This window comes from Rousettus aegyptiacus, unplaced genomic scaffold (genome assembly GCF_014176215.1).
Source record: "Rousettus aegyptiacus isolate mRouAeg1 unplaced genomic scaffold, mRouAeg1.p scaffold_m13_p_1, whole genome shotgun sequence".
NCBI classification, from domain to species: Eukaryota; Metazoa; Chordata; class Mammalia; order Chiroptera; family Pteropodidae; genus Rousettus; species Rousettus aegyptiacus.
Genome location: NW_023416284.1, coordinates 27,699,860 through 27,725,198, shown reverse-complemented (window position 1 = coordinate 27,725,198; position 25,339 = coordinate 27,699,860). Strand labels below are relative to the sequence as shown.

At 44.2% G+C, this 25,339-nt stretch overlaps 1 long non-coding RNA gene across 4 annotated transcripts in view; it reads right to left on the bottom strand.

The window, feature by feature from the left end:
* The window catches only part of LOC107508286, a 74,852-nt gene that overhangs the window by 32,523 nt on the left and 16,990 nt on the right, over positions 1-25,339 (bottom strand). For 3 of the 4 annotated variants that reach the window (XR_001596280.2, XR_001596281.2, XR_004954547.1), the window contains exons 3-4: positions 5,083-5,214; positions 4,486-4,638 (exon numbers count right to left, since the gene is read on the bottom strand). This is a non-coding gene — a long non-coding RNA (uncharacterized LOC107508286). Of the gene's footprint in view, positions 1-4,485; positions 4,639-5,082; positions 5,215-24,420; positions 24,547-25,339 lie in introns of all 4 variants that reach the window. The other variant, XR_004954546.1, reaches the window with a different exon arrangement.

The following is a 25,339-nucleotide window of genomic DNA, read 5'->3' as shown; positions in this document are numbered from 1 at the left end:
GGTCTGGCCTCCTCTCCTCTCCAGCCCCACCTTACCCCACACATTCCTAGGCTCTCACCACACTGGCCTCTTTTTAGTCCCTTTAACCTACTGGGATCCTCCTATCACAGGGCCTTGCGCTTGTTGTTCCATGTCTGGAGTGCTCTTCCTGTTCATGCTTCAGACCTTGTCTCAATTAATTATTGCTTCCTCAGGGAAGCCCTCCTGGTTTTCCTAAGTTGATTGAATTGCCTTGTCAGGTCTTCACTTAGCACTCTACACCTCACTCACTTTGTAGTACATGCCACAGTTGTGACTTGACTGTGTGCTGATCTGTTTCCCTTACGGTATCATTTCCCTTGCTAAATTCCTAGTCAAGGCACTGAGTCTGTTTTTGCTCATCATGGTATCCTCAATGCTAGCAGACCTAGTCCCCAGCATTAGTAATAAATAGATGTTAAATGAATGAGCATATATTGAACATCTATCATGTGCCAAGCTCTTCTGTATATTTGGTTGCATTTAATCCTCACAACAACCTTGGCAAGTGGGTATTTTGTTCTTTAGAGATTAGGTCATCAAGGCTCAGAGAAGCTAAGAAAATTACCCATGGGTCAATTTTCTGCAGGTGACTGAGCCTGAGGAACAACCAAGTCTGTGTGACTCCAAGCCAGGGTTTTTGTCAGTTTCACCAGCTGCCTGGAAGGTGGAGGAAACATTCTCATATTCACTCTCATACTCTGAGGGCCTGTGCATGCAAGGTACTCTGCAGCATCATCTAGTTCATCCTCAGGATTACCCCGTGAGGTGGGTGTTGCACCCTTTTTCAAATGCAGTAATTGAGATGCAGAAAGATTATGCAAACATCCCAAAATTACTCGGCAAAATAGCAGAAATGGGTTTCTAACCTAGGGCACCTGGCTCTTCTTATTGCACCAGACATGATGGAACAGTGACAGTATAGCCAGGATGGAGGATCTTTAACCCCATCAAAGGACTGAACTGGCTCTGGGCCTATTTGCTAGCTCACACTTGCCAACCTGAGTCATTCTGGCTTTGAGAAATACTCATGCCTGGAGTTGCTCTGTTGACCTAAGACTCACTCCGGCATCGGAAAGTTTCTAACAAAGGGTAGGAACCATGCCATGTCCTTGGTGTCAAGACGGAAAGTGGCAGCATGATCTTGGAGCTGACTTTTTACCTCAGCTTAAAAAGAAACTGTTCTTGGGGTCGATTTCCAACCCTAGAACAGCTGGTGTCAGTTATCATTCTCCTTCCAGGGTACAGAATGGAAACGCAAGGTGAGTGGGTCCTTGTCTCACAGTGTTAGGCATCCACAGGCTCTGGGCAGAATCAGCCAGTTCCAGCTAGACTAGAACCAAAAACCCTTGGGCACCGGAGCTGCTTGGGCCCAAGCCTGCCTGCCTGAGTTTCTGGTAGATGGGAGAAGAGCTTCAGCTGCAGAGGCCTATGCTAAGGTTAGGGTTCCTAGGAAGGTGTCCCTTGGCTGGCTGAGTGACAGAACCACCATTTGAGTTGTGGGATGGACACTCTGGGTCTCCCTGTAGAGGACCCACTAGTGCAATCATGGTTTCCTTTGCTCATGCCTTTATTGAAGAGATAACTGCAAAAAGCAATGTTTCTCAAATTATTTGCAACATGTCTCAGACCTATCTTTTTGTATTACTGCACATGGATGTCAAAGCAACATCAAATGGCTGAAAAATGTTTCTAAATGTTTACTTAGAATTTCAGTACTTAACTCACTGTAGACTGGTAACAAAGTTTGTAGACCAGCATGGTCCATGGACACCTTGAGCAGCACTGGAATAGAGAACCCATTACAGGCTAAGATCCGGGGGGAGGGTGCATGGGGAGACCCAAGAATGAGGAAGACCCCGTCTGCTGTCCTGGAGGAGCACAGGCTCTAGAGACAGACATGAGGATTCAAATTCTGCCATATTAGATACTAAGCTGTATAACTTTCGGCAAAGCACTTCTGTTTACTGAGCAGGTTTCTTTACCTGGAAAATGGGGGTACCTAGTATTAAAAAAAACTGTTTTTTTCTTTCTGTAAAGTATCTAGACAAGGACTTCCCTTTTGGTTTGGGTGGGCAGACCCCTTCCCTTGGCTTCAGGGCTGAGTATAAAACATAAGAGTGGCCAGGTAGCAGATTCAATTACCTTGACCATGTGATTGGTTAAGAGATGAGCACATACCCAAATGGAGCCTCTGAAAGTCTGTCTTTGATCCCTTGCTGTATGTTTTAGGGAAAAGAGTTATTTTTTTCTGCTGAGGTAGCTAAGCACAAGGAGAACTTTTCAGAAAATGAAGCCAGTACAAAAGAACTCTGAGCCAAAAGTTTCAGAGAAAGGCTCCTGGGAATGCTCTTTGAGTGCCCAGATTCCACCATCTCCTCCTCCCCTTCTCTTTGTCACTGTCCTTGGTCACACTCCATCAGCTCTCCTCTTCCTCTCTGGGCTCCCTACTGGCATATGCAACCAGGACAAGTAAAATCAGAGAAGGAAATCTGAGGTCAAGAGGCAGGGACTAGCTCTATGACTTCAGATAAGCTACTTCATGTCTCTGGACCTACCTCAGTCTTTTAATTGGTCAAATGGGAGTGTTGTCTGTCTCAGACTTTGAGTTCTCTCAAGGACTCTGCACGGTCATGAGAATACACGATTTAGAAGCTTAAAGAGCTGGGCATTTACCCAGGACTGTTGCTGGCATTCTACTGTGTGGTCTGGCCTCCTCATGACACGTGCAGGTAGATAACGTACAGAGAAAGGACTTGGTTGAAAACATCTGATCTCCGCTTATTAGCTGTGACACTTTACCCATTGCTCAGCTTCTCCAAGTCCTTGTTTCCTCATTTTTAAGATGAGATAATAATAGTACCTACCTGCCAGTGTGGCTGTAAGAGAGGAATGATAATGTAGATAAAGCACAGGGCACAAAATAGGTGCTTTAAATATGGAGTTTATAATAATTTTTTAAGGATGCCAAATGTAAGGAAAACCCAGATGACCAATGCTCAGAAAATGTTTTCTGGTCTGCTCAGTGTATGGTGTTCCTTTTGATGCTTCCTGAAGGAGAAATGTCCTAGAAATATTATTGATTCCTCCCTGAGATGCATCCTTCTGATATCCTTCTCACTTTCCCTTGTTCTTCTCTAATCCAATCGGTTGTGAAATCCTGTCCATTCAAACTCTGCAACACTCTTTCACCAGGCCGTTTTCTCCCATTCGTCTTCCCATCCCCTCTGCCCTGCTGTACAGTCTCCAACCTGCATCCCTTCTGTCCCATCTCACAGCCTGTCCTCCGTAGCACATTCTGGGACAGGCAGGAACTTTCAGGAGCACTGCCCCAAGTTCAGAAAACTTCTATGGCTTCCCATTGCCTAACAGACAAACAGCACATCTCTAGTAGGGACTGCGGGGCAGCCACAAACTCTTCTCAGCTTTCCTTTCTAAAACAGATGCTATTGGTACTCCACCCTTATCCCTTTAGCCCATCCTGAAAGTCACCTACAGATTTGGTGGAGAGCTGCTGCATACACTGGTGATTTCCTACCTCAAGCACCCACACCTCTCTGTCCAGAGGCTTTCTGTGGCAGCAGGAGTGGACTCATTCTCCCACGAAGGATCGAGGGACAGATCAGATTTTGTGGACAAATACTCCAGCTTCCTCATTCCTCTGTGGGACATTTCTGAAGTGTGTTCTGTGCCATCTTTCACAGAGTCCCTAGTGGGACTGAACCCCAGTTACCCAAGGGGTAACTTGCTCATCTTTTTTGGCTTTCCTTCCTTCTCTGTCTCTCTTTCCTACTCCTTTGCTATGCTTTCTGGAGACATCCTCTCAGATAAAGTACTTGCACCTAAATCCTTGATTCAGCATCTGCTTTGCAGGATCCCCAAATCTGTACACTTTCAAAGCTCAAGTCCCATCACACCCTTCCATGCACCCTTAAATGTAGCTGGCTTAAACTATAAACTAGATGTCCCTTGCAGTCATCCATCTATGGCTTTGTTCTTTCTGTGTCTGTTCCCTAAAAGCCCTTCTCGCTTTTATATCTGTTATCTCTTTTTGTTCAAGAGCCAGCTCAGGTTCCATTTACTTCATGATAAGCACAGAGAATGATTGCTCAACCCTTTGAACTCCCAGAGAAGTTTACCGCTTCCTTTGGTATGATCTCTGTTTCCTCCAGGTTTCTTGATCTAGTAGAGTCTATTGACCATCTCCCCGCTCCCACCCCCGCCACCCCCACCATCCCTTTTGTTCAACCACAGCTAGACCTTATCATCATCCAGAATTGCTCCAGCTCTGGAATTTTAAACTCCAGTGTCTCCAGGGTGATCACTGTGGGAGAGGGGAACATTTCCTCTCTTTTCCCTCTTGGTTCTCTGGCTAATCTAATCTCACCACTTTTACTTCTACCAGATGTCACAGACAGAGATCTGGGGAAAGGGGTGGGGGGTGGCTAACATAGTGAGAACTCTTACCTTCTGCCACCCTGTGTCAGACACCCCAGTATCTCCTCATCTGCAGCAGTCCCACAGTGGCCAGCCAGTATGTCTCCGGGGCTGGCTCACCAAATGTAAGGGAGGAGAAATTTCCCCTTTTCCCCTCTTAGTTCTTCTGGCTGGTCTAATAATCTAATATGAGAGAAATTAAAAGGAGAAAATAATCCAGTTTAATTGCTCATGTCCATACAGAGGTTCCATAAGAACATGAGGTCCAAGGACTGATGGGGCAGTTAAGGCTGATATGCCATCTTGAGCTAAGGAGAAAGCAGGAGTAGTAGGTGGGCACTTCAAAGGGGAGGAAGGCAGTTCACATGGAGATGGAAAAACAAACATTTGGTAGACAAATGTTTGGTAAATAAATGTTTGGGCCATCTTTGACAAGGGGACACAGAGAGGACTTTGACCAAAGAGGTCTTGCTAGGTTCCTTCCTATCACACACCAGTTTCATATTAAACTCTTGTTAGCTGATGATTGCTCCCTTCCTGGAGCACGCTCCTTCTAAATTCTTCCAGGCGGTTCAGGGGGAGGTCAAAGGTTTTTCCTAAGCCTTTCACTTCTCATAAATAACTTACTTGAAATAATCAATATCCAACAAGGCATGTTTTAAGTTGGCAAACTCCGCTCCACCTTGCCACAGACACTCCTTCTCACGATCTTCCTCCAGGGACGTCGGCGGACTCGGCTGTCCCTTGGCCCCTTCCATCCTTCAATTATAGAAAAACCAGCTCTGGGTCAGTTCACTCGTTGGCTTCCTCAGCTCCTTCTCCGTACCCGTAGAAGAAGTGCATAGTGGTTGAGGGCACCCACAGCAATTACTAGGTTGGAACCCTGGCTCCACTACAAATTCTTTGTGTAACCTTGAGCAATTGTGCATGTTTTTGCTCTGCCGACTCCTCATCCAGAAAAAAAGAAAAATAATCAAACATACCACTCAGGCAGAGGATTTAATTTCTAAATGCCAAAGACATGACAAACCCTCAATAACTGATCACGTTGACATTGTATTTCTAACTGATGGATACTTCATGGGGTTTGTGGGCGAATTAAATGAAATAATTCGTGTAAGGCACTTAAAACCATGCCAGGCACAGGGTAAGCACTCCATAAATGTTGGCTGCTATCATTATTACTGAATAGTTTCTTGAGCTGCTGTAACAAATTACCACAAATTGGATGGCTTGAAACAACAGAAATGTATTCTTTCACATTTCTGGAGGCAAGAAGTCTTAAAATAAGGGATCTGCAGGATTGGGTTCTTCAGAACCTCTGAGGGAGAATTGATCCATGCCTCTCTCCTAGCTTCTAGTGACTGCTGGCAATCCTTGCTATTTCTTGGTTTATAGCTATATAACTCCAATCTCTGCCACTTTATTCACATTGCCTTCTCCTCTCTGTCTCAGTCTCAAATCTCCCTCTGACTTTCTCTTATAAAGAGAATTTAGGGTCCACCCTAAATCTAGAATGACCTTGTCTTGAGATCTTTAACTTAATTACATTATCAAAGATCCTTTTTCTAAATAAGTTCACATTCACATGTTCTAAGAGTTAGGACTTAGATATAGCATTTTAGGGACCAGCATTTAGCCCACTGCACTGGTCATTTTAAGATATTCATTGGAGATATGGATGTCAAAACCAGATTGAAAAGAATTAAGAGACAAAGGGGAGATGAGAAATGTAGATAATTATTTGGAAGACTTGGTCAAAAAGAATTGCAGATGGAGAGAAACTGGAGGAGTAGAAGGGGAATTTTTGTTGTTTAAAATATAGGAGATGCTTGAGTCTTTTGGGGGAAAAAAAGATGGTAGCAAAGGGGTAATAGCTTGAAGATACAGGAAAGAGAGGGAAAGGGCAGTAGAATGAGGAGCAGGCCCCAGACCAGAGTTATCCTCAATACCCCAGGGCCAAATGGGTGGCTTAGTAAATGGGCTTAGTAAATGCCAGCTGAATGGGCAGCCCCAGGCTGCCAGTGGCCATGGAACAAGTCAGAACCAAGAAGAAAAAGATCAGAAACTAATAGTGTGAGCCATGGAGCCACCAAAGACAAGAGAAAACATGACCCACCAACTTCTGAAAGAGCCTGAGACTTAAAAGGGCTGAGTCAGAGATCATCTCTTGGGCAATTTATAGAGCACTTTCTTCAGTTTCTCATCTGAAGCTCCTCATACTGGTGCAGGGCAGGTAGAATTATGATGTCCCTTGGGTGGAGAAGGAAAGTGAGCACCTGAAAGGCCTTAGGGAGTTACCAAAGAGCACGCAGTTAGCTGGGGTTACCTAGCCGCCAGCTTAGGAGGCAGGGAGTCCAGGGAGAGCCTGAGGGACCCTCTATCACTGAGGCCCCACCCAGCAGCTGGCACTCTTTTATACTGTTGCTCACATTCCCCTTTTGCACTCTCCTGCCTGGGCTTCTATGAGATGGATCGTCACGGTTTTTATATCTCTTGGATCTTTCTCTAGACCCTTTCCAGAGTGCCTCTTCTTCTTCCAACACTTTAAAGACCCGAAATCAATTGATGCACCATATTCCCCACAAACCTGCCTCTGCCTGTCCTGAGCATCCTATCAACTACCAAGTGCTATGTCCCCTTCCTCCTAAATATCTCATGGGTCTACCTGTTCTCCCCATCCCAAGGCCTTATTGCCCTGTCTTACTTGAGCCTCCTAACAGCCTCCCATCAGGTATCCCTGCCTCTTGGCCTCTTCGGTCCATCCTCTAAACTGCTACTCCAAGATCTTTCTAAACCACCAAGGATGTTCTTGTTCACCAGTTCAAACATCTCTGCTGGCTTCCCACCTCTGCTGGGTAAAGCACAAACTGGCATTCGAGCCCTTTATGATCTGGCCCCTGCCAGATTCTCCACCCTCATTAACCTTGAACATATTCTACCCTCTAACCCTCTTGTCATATTTCTCACATTTTACAGTTTTCATTTACCTGCCGGTCTACCCACCAGATGGGGCAGAGATCGCCAGGTTCCCAAGGTAGAGTTTAGAAGCTGACGCATGCTCTGTACTCAGGTAACGTTTGCTGGGCCGGGCTGCATTTTTACCATGTATACCAATCTACTATACTTTGTAGTTTACTTACTCATTGCTCCATTATTCCCACTCTTCTCCATGACACACAGTTGGCTCAAAACGTCTTTATACAAGTAAGTATTTTCCTCTTTCCATTATTTACTTTAAATATATTCCCCAAACTGGTTTTTCTTGGTTAAAGCTTATATGTAAGTGTGTGGCTTTTAATAGGCATTGCCAAATAGTTCTTTAGAAAGATTGTGTTGATTCACTTTACTACTACGTGTGTACATGGGTCCTTCCAACACTGCCAGCACTGGGTTTTACTATTTTTATTCATATTTGCTATGTTAACAGGCAAGCAGAGGTGATGGTCTCTTCCTTCAAGAGTCTTTCTCTAGTCTTAGGCAGTTAAAATGCCACAACAGAGGGTAGTGGAGGGGACTGTGGGAACACAGGATGGAGTGGAGGTAGGGGTCTAATCCAGGCTGTAGAGTCTAAGTAAAACTTCCTAAAGGAAGTGACACCTAAATTGGACTCAACAAGTTGATGTTTCCACTGACCTTGAGTCTTCCATAACATTCTTGCCTGTCTTGACTTTCCCAATCTTATCTCTGCCAGTCTTCATTCATCTTCTGCTCTGAGGCTCCTAAGTCCCAGGGATAGTAAACCACAACAGCTGAGTGGGAATAGATGCTCTTTTCCCATCTCACAAACATGGAAACCGAGGCTCACAAGGACCATGCAGCTAGTGAGGGACAAGACTAGAACTTGAATCAAGCCCTTCATGACTTTCCCTGGGGCAGTGCTCTCCCTTCTTCACACTGTTGAAAGGGAGAAGGAGGACACTTCCTGTGAAAGATTATGTTTCAGACCTTATGGAAGCCACTTTTCACCTGTCACCTCACTCACAACCCTGGAAGGTAAGTAATACCAGTCCCAGTCTATGAAGGAGGAAAGCGAAGCCGAAAAGAGTCTAAATGACTTTTCCAAGGTCACACGGTACAGTCAATCCAGGGGGGCCCAGAATGTCCAGAAACATAGACTCTCACCCCAAAGAAGTCTTCCACACCCCCACCTGCCTGCCACACTCATCTAGGGGCACAAGGTCATGGGTTGAATTGTCTCCCCCACAAAATTCATGTGTTGAAGTCCTAACCTCTTGTGCCTAAGAACGTGACCTTATTTGGAGATGGAGTCTTAATAGACATAATCAAGTTAAAATGAGGTCATTAGGGTGGGCCTTAATACAACATGACTGATGTCCTTATAAAAAGGGGAAATTTGGACACAGAGGTAGATATCCCAGAGAGAAGATGATGTGAAGACACACAGAGGGAGACTAGACAAGGAACACCAGAAGCTACCAGAAGGTAAGAGACAGGCCTGGAACAGATATTTCCTCTTATCCTCAGAAGGAACCAACTCTGCCAACACCTTGATTTCAGACTTCTAGCCTCCAGAACTGTGAGACAATACTTTTTTGTGTTTTTTTAAAGCCACCCAGCTTGTGGTACTTTGTTACAGCAGCCTCAGTAAATGAATACAAAGAGAAAACCGCAGCCCACCCCAAAAAGAAAAGGTGCCAAAGATATTTTTGAACAAATTGTTTTTGTGATTTTAAAAGTTCTAATGTTTTTATTATTACATGTTTTTACTGAAGAAAATTTGGAAAGGATCAGAAAATATAAAGAAGAAACTGAAAGCACATGCCCTCTTCGGAAGTGGATTTTTCTCTTTGGGAAGAAAAGCAACGGCACATGCCCTCTCATTTCACACTTGACATTGTGGTGAATTTCCTTGTGGTTCCCCAACCCCCATACAATTACCAGAATCTTTTTTTGCAAGGCTGCTATGATGCTGGAATGAGAGCCTGGGTCAAGTTCTTAGCACAGGGTAGTGCACCCAGTCTAGCTCTATGGATGGTAGATACTGTGCATGTTTATAGACATTGTATAAAATTGGAGTCGTGCTGTTTAATCAGTTCCTCTTTTTACTTATCAGTATATCTTCAATGTTTCCTCATATCTTTAATATTTCTCAAGTACCTAATATTTAATTTCTGCACAGTCTTCTATCTATGCACGGGGTGTATTCACCCAATTCCCTGTCATTGAACATTTAGGAAATTTCCAATTTTCTCCTTTTATAAATAAGGCTGAGATAAATAGTCTTTGCTTTTAGGGTCTATCCTGAAAATAGAATTGCTAAATCAAAGTATAAATCTTTTAAAAGCTTTGGCACGTACTGTCCAATGGTTCTGCAGAAACCTTGCCCAATTGACCTCCTCGGCAGAGAAAAAGGCACTGACTTCCTCACATCCTACCAACAACATCTGCTGCCCTCATTATTTTTATCTTGATCAATTCTATAGGTAAGAAAAGCTGGCATCTCCTTTTTATTAGTACTTTGGAATTTCTAACATTTTCATAAAAATTTTATATTTCCTCGGTGAATTAACATTAATCATCCTTTGCCCCTGGTGTCTGTAGGTCAGTTCCTCTCATTGTTATGGGCTTAGCAGGACTTGAAAGGGCCGCTGCAGATGGGAACCCTTGGGCAGCTTCCTTCCCGCCCTTGTGACCCTCCTCCTCCCGCATTCCCATCCTCACAAGCCTCCCGGTCTCCCCAGGGAACCCTTTGTCATTCAAACTAGTCTTTGCTTCCCAGGGCCTGAGAAAGCCATCTCTCAAGGCCCTCTCCACCTTTAGCAAGATTTCCTTCCAGGAGTCCCACATTCCTTCAACTCCCATCTCACCACGCCCGGTGCATTCTCCCCTCGAAATTCCTCAAACAGGCCCAAAGCCACAGAGCCCCTAGACTGACCTGCCCTAGTGCAAGAACCTCAGCTCTGACCTGCTCTGGCCTTAAAGGTGGAGGGCTCCAGGAGATGGGGAGTGGTTTAAAGGAACATTTGTCCCAGGGGAAGGCCTAGGAGAGAAAGGCAACAGTGTGGGATCAGAGAAAGAGCGTGTTTTAGGGTCACTTGCGGGCTATCATCTGTTTATCTTGCAGGGCCGCAATGAGGGGGGAAATGTAACATTCTGTGTAAAGCTTAAGTCAGGTGCGCAGTTGGCCACAAAACCCTAAGGATCAGGTACAGCTTCTCCAGGAGAGATGAGTCTTGGAAGGGTCTGGTTTACACCGGTGGCTGGAGAGTGGATCCGCAGAAGAAACAAGCTAGAGCAAAGGCTGGGAGGCCAATGGTTCTGGCTGAAGAGGTCATGTAAATGAAGGGTCTCGAGGCACCCAAGGCATCCCTAGGGTCAGTGACTGGGATTCATATGGAAGCTCAGACATCAGCTCGGGCCGTGGACAGGGCCCAGGCCCGGCTTGGGGAACCTCGGTTTTCTTCTATGCCTGTCTCCGACTTCACTCATTCACTCTCCCGCTGAAGACATCTGTTAGAAGGTCAGGCCTTTGCCGCCCAGGGTGCTGGGCCCCGCCTTGGATCTCGAAGGGAGACAAGCCTTGACCAGAGTCATCAGACATACAGGGTGCCCGGAGGAAAATGACTAAAGCTGGGAGTCAGAGGGGCCTTCCCAGAGGCAGCCTCTGAGCCGGCCCTTGGAGTGTGAGTTTGTCAGGCAATGGCTGAGGGGAAGGAAGGACTGGTCGCCTGGAACCGCCTGGAAAGTGCAGTCTGGCTTCCGTGATGGTGGGCGAACGGTCCACGCGGGTGGCAAGAAGGCAGAGGCAGCAGCAGGAGCAAGCCGGCGAGGGGCGTGGGCGGGTTTCACAAAGATGCCGCTGGAGGCCCCAGGCTGGGGCGGAGGAGGAGGAGGGGAGGGCCAGGCGCCCCCAGCCCCGCCCGCCGCGGCTGCACGTAGCGCTCGTCCGCTTGGCGCCGTGCAGGTAACAAAAGGCCAGTGTCGCCCGCGGGGGCGCCGCCTGGCTCCGGGGCCGAGCAGATCGAAAGGGGGGTAGGGTGGGCGCCGGGGTCACAAAGGAATGCCCTTCCTAGGCCAGAGGCGTTGCCTCCACCCGAGCTTCCCCTCCCGTGGCCCACACGGACCAAGAAGGTGGCGGGGTCCCTCTTTGGCAGACGGGATGTCTGTGGCCCAGGCAAAGAAAGGGGCTGACCCAGGGTCCCTCAGGGAAGAGGCCACGGCCGAGGGGATTGGGAAATTCGCAGCCTTGTGTTTTGCAAGAGAGGCTGGGGGAGGGCTGCCCTAGTACTCACATTTGCCCCTACCGCGCCCCTACCCTCTGTGTGAGGACGGGACTCTGTCCCAGGCTTCTAAGCGGAATTCAATCTGCAAGAACATCTAGGTACACACGTCTGCGCTCCGGAATGTCATATCTAGGAGAAATCAACGTGAACAAACTGGTCTCCAAGGGCCTCTTGTCCATATCAGAGGAAAGGGGAGTGGTGGCTTCGATGGATATTAGGAGACCAGAGCCTTCTCGTACCATCGGTGGCGGCACCATTGCATGTACCCGTGCCCTCGTGATGTTCACAGTCCCGCAGACACACTGGTACCTATGCATGTGCGTGCACGTGTGTGGTCCCACAGACCCATGTCCCCACCTGATCGCACATCTGCACGTGTCGCTCTGTGCCCCCCCCCCCCCAGCCACTCAAGAGATCCCAACTGTCAAGGAGGGCTGGAGATTGAACCCTAGGATGATCCTTGGGTATTATCCCACTACTTCATTCTCCCTACACTCCCCACACTCCCCCCACCCCGCCCTTAGTTCTCCAAGCAAGGCAATGCTGGGGCAGAATATGCAGAACTGGCCAGGCTCACTGGAGATCAAAAGCACTTTGGGAGGGAACAGGACCTCTGGACTGGAAGCAGCAGACCCCCCCCCCCCACACACACACACACACACACACAACACACACCATCCAACCCATTACAAAGAGACCTCCCTCTCCACCATCTAAGCAGCCAAATGAGAGGCCAGAAGACCACCCAGGATAGGTGTAAAGACTACAGGAAAACTGGGAGCTAAGATGCTGGGCCCCCACCAGTTGTTGAGAGTGGGATATAGTGACCACCTCAGTTTTCTCATCAGTACAGTAGGGAATAGGGCTGATCCCTGTGATCCGGGCCCCTCCAGTTCTGACCTTGTGCTCACACACATACCTCCTGTCTTTTCAACCTGGCATAGAACCCCCATTCCTGTGGAGGGAGTGCTAGGGGCAGCAGGGAGAAGCTCCGAGGTGCCAAATAGCCTGGTGCGGTCTTTTCTAGGTCAGCTAAAAAGGAGTGAAACCAGGCCCCTGTCCTGGGGATGTCCAGGCTACTGAGCAACAGTCACATACATACATAAATGCAGACACAGGGCTGCAGCCCCACATGCTGAGGGCTCAGGCCTTGTGCTCAGAGAGAGAGAGAGGGGGAAGGTTCCCCAAACAGACACAGAGCTGGGTACACACATGGCTCTCAGTACTGTGTGGTGACTGAATGAAACAACAAATGAGTGGACGAATGAATGACTGTCCAAGGCCATGAATTCATGTAGGTTGAAAGAGAACCTTTGGCATGCCCAGGCTGGGATTTCTTGTGGATTGTCACTGCTCTGACTTGGTGGGTGTCATCACCCCATCAGGCTGCAGCTCCTCATGGGCCAGGAAATCCTTCGATTCAGCCCCTAGTCCAAGGCCTGACATCCACCAGGTGGCCAAGCTGTGCTTGGCAAACATGCTTCGGAGTGGTTTATGTGTCCACCTCCCCATCAGACTGAGAACTCTTCACAGGCGTCTTCGGTGTCTGGCCAGATTCCTTCCTATCCTCCATCCCAGTATCCCCTACAGTGTAAGGTAAACTGTGCCAAAAGACAAGGCCCTGGAATGAAGACAGGCCTGGCCACTTCTTGATTGTGTGGCCTTAGGTAGTCATTTCTCTTTCTGAGCCTTAGTTCTTGTATCTGTAAAAAAGAAACAAACACGCCTCCTTTGCTTTGCAGGATGTGGAGTCACTTGCAGCACTACTCTTGCCTCCATGTCCCTCATCTTCAGTGCCCTGGGATCTTCGTCTACCTTGTACACCCTCTTACCCACCCCTCCCTTCATGTCTGCCTTTACACCTGCACTTGCAGTTCTCCTCATCTCTCTGTGCCCTCTATTGCCCAGCATAACCCAATACATGGTTAAGCATACAGCAGGAGAAGTAAATGTTCGTGGAATGGTTAGTGATGAATGAAAGCCTTTTTATTAACCAGAGAGGGCTGTGCAAATATGAGGGCTTTTTTAGGTGTGATAGTATTTTACATCGCAGAGGTTCAGGACTTGAACATATCTTACAAATGATCTAAATCCTCCCTCCCCATTTCACAGATGAAGAAACTGAGAATGTGGAACAGATTGCCAGAGATAACTCATGGAGGTTGTCCTGCTTGGACCTCAACTGGGCTTCCTAGCTCCCTGGGGTGAAGGGCTTCCTTTATAGCCCCTCCCAGGTCATTCTCATCAGACCATCCCCCCTGCCCTGCATGGCTCAAACTACTGTAGACATATAGGGAAGCCCAACACAAAGACCCTTATCTTCCTCCCACATCATTGCCTTCCTCAAGGCACCTGACAACTGTAATTATATCTGGGGATCTTGAGGGCTGAAGATAGGGTGCTGCTGTAAAAAGCCTGTGAACTCTGAGTGTGTACTTCTGGTGGAAGGTAGTGGCAGCGAGTATGGCATATGTGGGCTAGAGATGGGACCCTAGCTGGGGAGTTCCCAGCGCAGTCCAGGGCAGTACAATTAGCATGGACTTCAGAGCCAAATCAACCTGGTTTTGAATCTTGACGCTAACAGGCAAATTACTTGGGCAACTACTTCCACTATGAGCTCGTTTCCTTACCCGTAATATAGGGATGCTAATCCCTACCTGATAATATAGAGATAGTGCAATAAGAACATAAGCAAAAGGGTCTGTTATGGACTGAATGTTTGCATCTTGCCCCAAATTTATATGTTGAAACCTTAACCTCTGGTGTAGCTGTATTTGGTAATGGGGCTTCTAAGGAAGTAATTAAGGTTAAATGAGGTCATAAGGATGGGGGTCCAGATCTGATAGGATTAGTGTTCTTCTAAGAAAATACACCAGAGAGCTCATGAGCACATGTTCTCCCTCCCCTACACACAGAGAAGCATGTGGGGAAATAGCAAGAAGGCAGCTGTTCACAAGCCAGCAAAAGAGCTTTCACCAGAAACCAGCTACACTGGCTTCCTGATGTCAGAGTTCCAGCCTCCAGAACTGTGAGAAAATTATATTTCTGTTACTTAAGCCACCTGATCTGTGGTATTTTTTAATGGCAGCCCAATCTAATGCAATGTCTAAATAAGTAGGAGGGCCATAGATGTTCTCTTTCTTGACTTCCTCCAGTTTTCCCTCTATCCCCAGGAGAAATAAGGAAGAAATCCTGGCCTGCTGCTCCTTCCCCCAGAGTTCAGAGGCCACTGGAAGGAGGGTAGTGGTATGGGGATCTGAGGTTTGCAGTGAGCCAAAAGTGGTGCCCTAAAAGATATCCACATAAAATCTCTAGAACCTGTGAATGTTACCTTATATGGCAAAAAAATATTGACTTAAGTATCTTCAGAAGCTCATTCCAAGAGTCATATGAAAATGTGAAGGTCCTAGCATAAGAAAACAATTTTGTAAAGGAAGAACAAAGGTTGAGGATTACACTACCCGATTTCAAGATTTAATATAAAACTCAAGGCAGTGCAGTACTGATAGACAATCTAAATCGGCAGAATAGAACAAAGTCTAGAAATAGACCCAGACATATGTAGTCAATTAATTTTTGATAAAGGGGCCAAGTTAATTCAATCAAGAGAGCACAGTCTTTTTTACAAATGGGGCTGAAACAACTAAGTATATGTAGCAAAATGAATCTTAATCATCACATCAAATAAAAAAATTAACTCAGAATATTATATAGAAATCATAACACTATGAAGCTTCTAGAATAAAATGTAACAGAAAATTATTTTTATCTTGGTTTAGGCTAGTGTTATTTAACTTGGGGTAATTTTTCCCTCAGGGGACATTCGACAATGTCTGGAGACATTTTTAATTGTCGCAACTGGAGAGGTGATGCTGCTGAGTTAGTGGGTAAAGGACAGGAATGCTGCTAAACATCCTATAACACACACCACAGCCTCTCACAGCAAAAAACTATCTGGCCCAAAATAACAATGGTACTGAAACTGAGAAACCCTTGGGTAAGCAAGGATTTCTTAGATAGGACACAAAAGTCAGAACCCATAATTTGATAAATCAGACTTAATCAAAATGAACTACTTCTGGTATTTGAAAGACACCATTAAAAAACAAAGGCGAGGGACAGATGGGTGAAAGCAATTGCAGAATATATAAAGAACTCTTACAACTAACTCAAAGAAGACAACCAATTGCTTTAATAGGCAAAGGTTTGAACATACACTTTACCAAAGAAGATATATGAATGGCTACTAAGAACACAAAAAATGGTCAACATGATTAGTTATTAGAGAAAGGCAAACTTAAATCACAATATAATGCCACTACACAGCCATTAGAATGACTAAAAATTTAAAAATTTACCGTACCAATGTTAGCAAGGATGTGGAGCATTTGGAATTCTCATACATAGCTGGTGGGAATGTAAAATGGTACAACTTTGGAAAACAGTTTGGCAATTTCTTGAAAAGGTAAATGTACAATTACTTTACAACCCAGCAATACCATCCCTGGTTATTTACCCAAGAGATATTTACCAAGAGAGGTATTTATTTACCCAAAGACTTGTAAGTGAACGTTCACAGAAACTTTATTCTCAATAGCCCCAAAATGAAAATAACCTAAATGCCAGTGAACTGGTTAATGGATTAATAGTCTGTGATTTATCCACATTACTCGGCAATAAAAGAAACAAACTGCTGATATGCACAATAATGTGGATGAATATCAAAATCATCATGCTGGGTAAAAAAGCCACACACAAAAGAATGTGTAATGTATGATTTCATTTGTAAGAAATTCCAGGATATTCAAAATTATATTGACAGAAAACAGATCAGTACTTGTTGGGGGCTAGGAAGAGGGGGAGGGAATTGATTTCAAAGGGTCACAGGGAACTTTTGGGGTGACAGAAATGTTCTATATCTCAATTGCGGTGGGGGTTACATAATTATAAACGGCTTTTAAATATTTTTTAACATTTAATATCTCATCAATATTTTACACTTGAAACTGGTGAATTTTAGTGTGTGAAAATTGTACCTAAATAAAACCTATTTAAAAAAAAAAAAATACAGTCTTCTTTTTATTCCTAAGGCCTCCTCCAAGATTGGCCTTGTGGTCAGCAGTGGAGGAAGGGCCTCAGAGCACTAAGGTAGGAAAAGTGAGACCTTGAGAGGTTTAGCCAAGAAAGGGAAAGTGCACTTAGTACTCTTATTATCAAATTTTTCAATTTGAAAGGGATTCTAATACATACATCCACTTGAAAGTGTTTACTGTTTTTGTCTAGTAAATATATGTGGGTTCTATTTTGTCCAATGGAGATTACCTATTAGAGATCTATAAAGGGGTCACAGAGTTTGTCTGGGGAATAAATCATTTAGTTGAGATTTTGGACACTTAGAACCTGACATGAAGTTTTGCTGGTTAGAGAGGGACTGCATCCCTATCTTTACAGGCCTACCTCTCTCTAGGCCCACTGCTGTTAAGGTCTTTTTAATAACCCTGACATTTTGCTTAGTGGCCCACGCATATTCTTAAATGTATATTATAATTCTTATAATGCCCCTTTGTCCTTTGTTTCTTGCCATGAAAAGCTCTTCTCTAGAAAATGGCCAGAAGTATAGTTTATGACTAAAGATTAGGTTAAGGTTAAATTTAGGATTATGCTCATGGAAAACTTAACTCATATTGCTCATATAACACATAGTAAGTGGTCAATAAGTATACATAGGTCAAATAAATAAATGGATGAAAACTGATTTAAACAAAAGGAATCTGTTAGTTGTCTTCAGGTGGCTCAAATATCATCAAGAATGGGGAAGGGTCTCTCCCTCTCTCTGCTCTGATTTCTGCAGCCTCAGGGAAGGCTTCCCACCACCCACCACCATTCTGCTAAAAGCCTCCTACTCTCTCCCTGTACTGTTCCATAAAGGGATGTCTCCCTGGTAGCACCCCTGGAAAAGACGAGCCACTTCCCTTTCTTGAGAAAAGATTCCTTGCTTTTCACTGGTTGTGATTTGGTTTGGGGCCAAGCATGGGCAATGGTCGTGGATATATGGATTGGCTAAAACCTATGAGAACCTATTCTTGGTGCTGGGGAGTGAACTACTTCCTAGAGGCATAGGGAGAATGGGTGTTTGGTGGTCAAGGCAAAAATGACAACTGTCACAAGTAATTTCAGGATCTGGATTACAGTTGCAGAAAGGCTCCAGCTTACACTAAACAGTAAAAAGGTCAAATTGTGGGGGTTTTTTAGATCAGAATAAGGAGAAAAAAACATAACACTCTGTGCCCTGAATCCTACTTTTTAGGACTTTGAAAACGAAAAATAGACTACCTGAAAGCTGTTCTCCATGTAGAAGAGAATAAGACCATATGTAAAAATGTAAGGTTGTCGGGGGGAGGGGCAACAAATTTTCATGAACATTATTGAATTAGGGTGGCTAAAAAAGCTGTCTTCATGTGGATAAAAAAAAAACATGAAAAAGTAAAAATCACTAGGTATATTAGGATATTCAATGATGTACAAGGATTGATTGATTAAAAGCAATTTAAATTTTAAATTTTGTTTTCTACAAACATCACAATGCTTGTACAATCATAGGAACAAATCAGACCAGAGTTACATTAGGTTAGGGATAAATGCTGGGGCTGGGACATAGTCAGGTGACATTTCCTTGGAGAGGTGATTTAACCTCTCTAATCTTCAGTTTCCTCGTGTGGAAAACAAACAACAACAGCGCCGCCTCACAAGGCTATTGTGAGGGTTAAATGAAAAGCTCCAGATAGCATTAGGCAGACAGTACCTCATGCACGGTGAGCATTCAATGTGCACTGGCAGTGAGGAGGACGAGATGGGAGAGGCGCACTGCGAAAGGACCAGACCGGCTGTGAGGAGCTGGCGTACATACAATAGACAGCACGTGTTTAAAATATGCAATTTGATAAGTTTTGACACGTGTACACACACTTGAAACCAGCACCACCACCAAGATAAGGAACATATCTATCACCCCCAAAGGGTGCTTATTGCCCTTGATAATCCCTCCCTCTTTTATCTCTCCACCACTCTCCATCCCGGGTAACCAATGCTCTGCTTTCTGGCAATATAGATTAGTTTGCATTTCCTAGAATTTCATATAAATGAAAACATACATAGTATGTACTTTTTATTTTTTGGTCTGGCTTCTTTCATTCAGCTTTTTTTTTTTTTTTTAATTAAATTCATTGGGGTGACATTGTTCAGCTTCTTTTGACATTCATCCATATCATTGCATATATCAGTAGCTCATTCTTTTTCACTGCTGAGTAGTACCCCGTGCATAAATATGTCACAATTCGTTTATCCATTCACCTCTGAACATGTGAATTGTTTCCAGTCTTGGTCTATAATAGAGTTGCTATAAGCTTTCACTTAACAAGCCTTTGGGGGAACATAGGCTTTCATATGTCTTGAATGTATGGGTTGCAACATGAGTATATATCTTTATTAAAAACTTTCTGGCAGTAAATGTGGTGTTTGGAGTGTGAGGTTCCCCTGGGAAAGGGTGGGAGGCTGGAGGTCAGGGTCAGGGGGCTCATATGGGCCTTCCCCACTTTCTCAAGCTCTTGCTCGAATCTTGCATTGTCTGGGGTTGGTATCTCAATGAAGCCCATCCCTGCTTAGAGACACCCCCTCCCCATGATAAAGGTCCCCATATTTGGGTGGGCATCAGAATTTCTTAGGGAGCTTTAAACAGTAAGATTCCTGGGTTCTGCCTGAGACCTACTGCTCAGAATACTGCTGGGTGGGACCACAGAATACACAGTTTTTAAAGTTCTTCAGGTGGTTCCGCCATGTAGACATACATAGGAACCCCCCACCTATTGGAACACATTTAAACCCCCTGGCAAGGCATTCTGAGCCCTTTGCCATCTGGACTCAGTGGCCTTGTGCAGCCTCATACCTCATCTCTCACCCAACATGCAGCCTCAGGAAACCACCCCAGGGTCCCTAGACATGCTCAGGCTCTCTCACCGCCCAGCCTTTGCTCAGGTTCATCTCTGTACCTTCCCCTCCTCTACCCAGGAAATTATACACGTCCTTCATGGCCCAGAAAATGCCACTTCCCCCAGGAAACTTTCCACACCCTTCTCCACCCAGTCAGGCAGAACTCTTGTCTCCTTCTGTGACCCTCAAAACACCTCCCATCATCTACATCAGAGCACCTGTCACTCTGCCTGGTCATTATCCAATAACGCCTGTACTGGACAGTTTGCACCGGCGGCCTTCTTAAAGCCTTGCAAGAATCCTCTGAGGTAGATGATGAAGATGATGATAATGGCAGCAAAGACCGACTAGGCGAAAAGCCTGCTGGAAGCCTCTACACATGCTGCTGCGCCCTCAAATCCTCACAGCAGCCGGTGGGTAAGGTAGGTACTGTTATTACCAGGCCGATCTGACAGACGAGGAAACAGGCCCACAGAAGCAAATTCACTTGTCCCAGTTTCACTGGAAGTGGCAAAGCTGAGATTAGCCAGGCAGGGCTCCGGATGCCATGGTCTTACCCTCTGTACTTCGGCCCTTTGAAAGATGAGGACATTGATGTCAGGGAAATATCTGCCCAAACTCACCATTCTCATGAGTGGCACAGTCATAATTTGCACCTGGGAGCCTCTCATCTCTGAGCTCCACACTTCACGTGGCCCCTGTTCAAACCTCCATCTAACTAACACCCAGGTCAAACCATTTTTCTTTCTCCTTGGCCCTGGGACCTGGATCGTTTCCAAGTTTTGATGCTTACAGTTAGAGTTGCTATTCATATACAAGTTTTTGTAATGCTTCCATTTCTCTTGGGTAAATAATTAGGAGAGAAATGGCTGGATTCCAACATGGGTTTAACTTTTTATGAAACTGCCAAACTCTTTTTCCAAAGTGGTTATACCATTTTACACTCTCACCAACAACACCGGAGAGTTCCAGTTGCTCTATATTTTCTCCAAGTGTTTGGCATAGTAAAGTCTTTTTAATTGTACATACGCTAATCTGCAGCGGTAACGTATTGTAGTTTTAATTTGCATTTTCCTCATGACTGTGACATTGTGTTTCTTTTTATGTCTTTATTAGCATCCATATATTTTCTTTGGTGAAGTGTTCATTCAAATCCTTGTCTGCATTTTAGTTGGATTGTTTGTTTGCTTAGTGCTGACTTAAAAGATTTCATTACATGTTTTGCAAACAATTCCCTTGTCAGATATGTTATCTTTTTTTCTTCTAGTCTATAGCTTGTCTTTTCATTTTCTTCACAATGTCTTTCTATGAGAAATAAATTTTAATTTTGATAAAGTCAAATTTATAAATTTTTTATGGACAGTACTAACTTAGCAACATTTTGTCATTTTCCATGTATAAATCTTACATTTAGTCAGATTTATCTCTAAACATCACAGTTTTGATGTCACTGAAATATTTTTAAATTTCAGTTTCAGATTGTTTGTTGTTAGTGTGTAGAGGTATAATTGAGTTTCATAGATCGATCTTCCTAAACCCACTTATTAGTTCCAGTATCTTTTTTGTAGATTCCACAGGATTTTCTAGGTAAGCGATCATGCTGTCTGTAAATATAGTTTCACATTTTTCTTCCCAAACCTAGTTGCCTTTTATATCCTTTTTTGGCCTAGCTATTTAGCTGTTTGAAGTTGTATCACAGTTGACTATTGTGTTTTTTCCCTCTGTGTGTTTGATTTTGCATAGACTCTATAACTATGTCTTCAAGTTCACTAATCTTCTTTTCCGCAATGTCTAATCTGCCATTCTTTCTATCAGCTGTGTTTTATGTCTCAGACATTACAGTTTCCATCTCTAGAAGTTTTTATTTGGATCTTTTTTAAATTAATATTTTTAAAATTTAAAATTAAAAGTACCACTTGTTTTGTTTTGTTTTTTAGCTGTTTCAACTTGTCTCTACACAGTCAATCTCTCTTCTGGCTAAATATGTGAAATACATCCATAATGACTATTTTAATGTTACTGTCTATTAATTTTTTATTTTATTAAAAATATTAGGGTGACATTGGTTAGCATAATGATATAGGTTTCAAGTGAATGATTCAATAATATGTCATATGTATATTACATTGTGTGTTCATTACCCAAAGTTAAATTTCTACGGCCTATTAACTCTACCATTAGTGTCACTTCTGGGTCACTTCAATTGACTGATTACCTCTTTATTATGGATGATGTTGTCCTGCTTATTTGTATGCCAAGTAATTATTGATTGGATGCCAGACACTGTGAATTTTACCTTGTCGGATTCTATATAGTTTTATATTTCTATAAATAATCTTGAATGTCATTCTGGGAAATAACTAAGTTACTTGAAAACAGTTTGATCTTTTTGTTAGGTGGGGCCAGAGCTTCAGTTAGCATAGGGCTATTTTTCCCTACTACCTGGCCAAGACCCTTCTTAGTACTATAATTGATGGCCTTTGAATTATGAGACTTTCCACTCTGGCTAACAGACTATCAGGACAGGCTCTATTTCCTAGCCTTGTGTGAGCTCTGAACATTATTTCCTCTTATTCTTTTGGGTGGTTCTTTCCCCACACTCAAGTAATTTCAGTGTATTAATACTCAACTGAAGTGGAAGGAGACCCTTTGCCAACCTACAGAGCTCATTCTCTGCAGCTCTCTTCCCTACAAACTCTAGCCTCCTTGGCCTCCCCAAGACTCCCAGCTATGTTTCTTTAATTCAGGGACACTGGTAGATTCTACCCAAATTCCTCTACCCCTGTGCTATGGCTGGGATATTTCTCCAGTAATTTGAGTCAGTCATAGGACTCACTTTATTTTTCTTCCCTTCTCTCAGTGATCACTGTTTGTCATTGCCTGCTGTGCAGTGTTTTGAGCATCGCTTTTTTTGTCTTTTTTTATTTTTTATTTTTAGTTGTTTCAAATAGGAGAGTAAATCTAGTCTCTGTTACTCCATCTTAACCAGAAGCAGAAACTTCTGTCTTCAGAGCTGGCATTGAAATTGATCAGGAAGTGTGACAGCTGGCTCCGACCTGAATCTAGGAGGTTTTTCCTCCCTTACACAAAGTGGCACATCTGGCCTCAGGGAAGGACTGATCCTACTGTACTCTCAAGCTCTCAAGCACTGGGTGCCAACCAGGGCAGTAGCCAGGAAGAGGAGGTAACCAGTACGTCCCATGGGAAGACAGAGCTGGGGTATCTCATTATAACTTTGTCAACAAAATGATTCTTCACTGAGGTTCCAATGCCTCCACCTCCCCCAGCCATTCTACGTGGAGTCTCTGACAGCTCCCACATCTCTAATGACTGACCTCCCCTGGCCAGGCCTAAATGGGGATTAGCACCTGCAGCTTTCCAGCTGGCAACATTAACTACTACCTAGCAACAATTGTAAAAACTTCCCATTTGTTGAACAGTTGCCATTTTCCAGGCCCTCTGCCACTTACTAAGAATCCGAGTCTGGGGGAGGTAAAGTGACTCCCCTAAGGTCACATAGCCAGAAGGAGCAGCATCAGGATTTAGCACTTCCTTTCGGAGACCTGGTGTCTTGCCTGAAAGGAATGAGCCCTGGGTACTTTCTTGTCCTTTGTGTCCCATTCTTCTTTCTGGCCTGGGCACCTGTCTCTCCTGACTCCTTACTGTAATTAGTACTGCCTCTGGGCCTGAAGCCCTATCCAGGTTCTGCTTAGTTGTGGGAGGTGGTATGGTGGGTGAGACATACATAGGCTTTGTAATCAGACAGACCTAAGTTCAAATCCCATTCTCTAAGTCTGTGACCTTGAGAGAGTCATTTACTCCTGCTGAGAGTAATAGCTTCTACAAAATGGGGTAATGGTGTTACTTCTGAGGACTGATGTGAGGATTAATGAGATAATACCTTAAAAGTGCTTACTTCACATGGGTGTTCAACAGATGATAGCAATGTAACTGCAGAACTAGTTCAAAATGGTCCTATCCTGTTTAATGAGATACTGGGCTGCTTTTCAGAGACAACAGAGTAAAACTGCGAGTCACATAGCTGAAGCATTCACAGAAGAAAGAACTCCGAGATCCAGCTATACCCACAGAAACAAAATACCAAGACATAACTGGAACTTGAACACTGGAATCCTTTCAGAAGCCAAGGATCACTTGTCCAGGAAGATCTGTTCTTGACGCCCCTTTACCATAAACGGCCAAGTTTTAAGGTGCTTCAATTAAAACTTGCCCTACCAGCACTTCTGTGTACCTGTTCCCCTTAGCCCCTTAAAAACCTAGTCCAGCAAGCAAGATGGATTTGAGGCACTGCTAGATCTCCCAACCTCCCAGTTGGCACCTTTTGATCAATAAAACTTTCTTTACTCCAAACTCTGACATTTTGGGTTTTGGCCTTTCTAAGTGTCAGGCACATTGACTTTCATTTAGTAACAGCAAAACCCTCTGTTTCCAGGCTAGCATGTAAGGAGCTTGGAAGTCATCACTCTATACTACAAACAAATAAAAAGGCTGAATAAACTGAAAAATCAATACCTCTTCTTAGATCCATCAGAGAAGTGAGGTCATAGGGCAAATCACTACACTAAAAATTGGAGAGACAGAGAGGTGAATGCAGAAAAAAACAACCTGCCAGAGCAGAAACGTATGAGTACAACCCTCCACAGGAACTAGAACTGGATAGGAAAACCTTTACCGTAACGAAAGAATTGCCGGAGGCTCCATTTGGACATACCTGAGAGTATAAAATTCCAGGGGGACTCAATCACAGGGGGCCTCCACATGTTTGTAAATTTCACCTCCAGTAACTCTACCAGGTCCTACAGTGAATATCTGAGAAAAATCCCCTCTGCTTCCAGCCCTGGGAGGAAAAAAAAGAAATACACCAGAGCACTCTTCTTAACAAGATCTGCTCTCAGTAGTAATTATTTTGCCAGAGCCTAACCTTTTGGAGTTTGATCAGAGCCTAACCAACCTTGAAGAGAAATACCCAACTCCAGCCCCCTCCAGCCATCCTTTCCTACCTAAGGGGCATGTGGGGGGTGGAGGGACAGACTGAGAAGCACTTGAGAAGTTCACAGTTCAGGTACAAAAGTTCACTAAAAGACTGAGATCTATCTAATCATAGAACTATAGAACACCTCCCATCCCCCACATTTTTACCACCACATCACTAAAGGTCTATTTAGAAAGAGTTCCTTCCACACAGTACATCATGCATAGCTTTCAACAAAGAACGGCATGGGCAAAGTTCGAAGAGACAGAACAAGCAGCAAAACCAGATTCATACGGCAGGGATGTTGGCGTTATCAGACTTTAAAATAATTATAGTTAATATGCTAAGGGCTCAAATGGAAAAAGTAGACAACATGCTAGAACAGATGGGCAATGTAAGCAAAGATGAGATTACTAAGAAAGGTCAAAAAAGAAATGCTAGAGATAAAAAAAAAAAAAAAACTAGACTGGATATAGCTGAGGAAGGAATCTCTGAGCTTGAAGATATCTCAATAGAAACTCCCAAAATGAAAAGCAAAGAGAAAAGAGACTGAAAAGAAAAAATAGGACAGAATAGCCAAGAACTGTGGGACAACTACAAAAGGGTGTAATATACACCAAGAAGAGTAATTGGGTGGGGTGGGAGAGTTACACTTAAG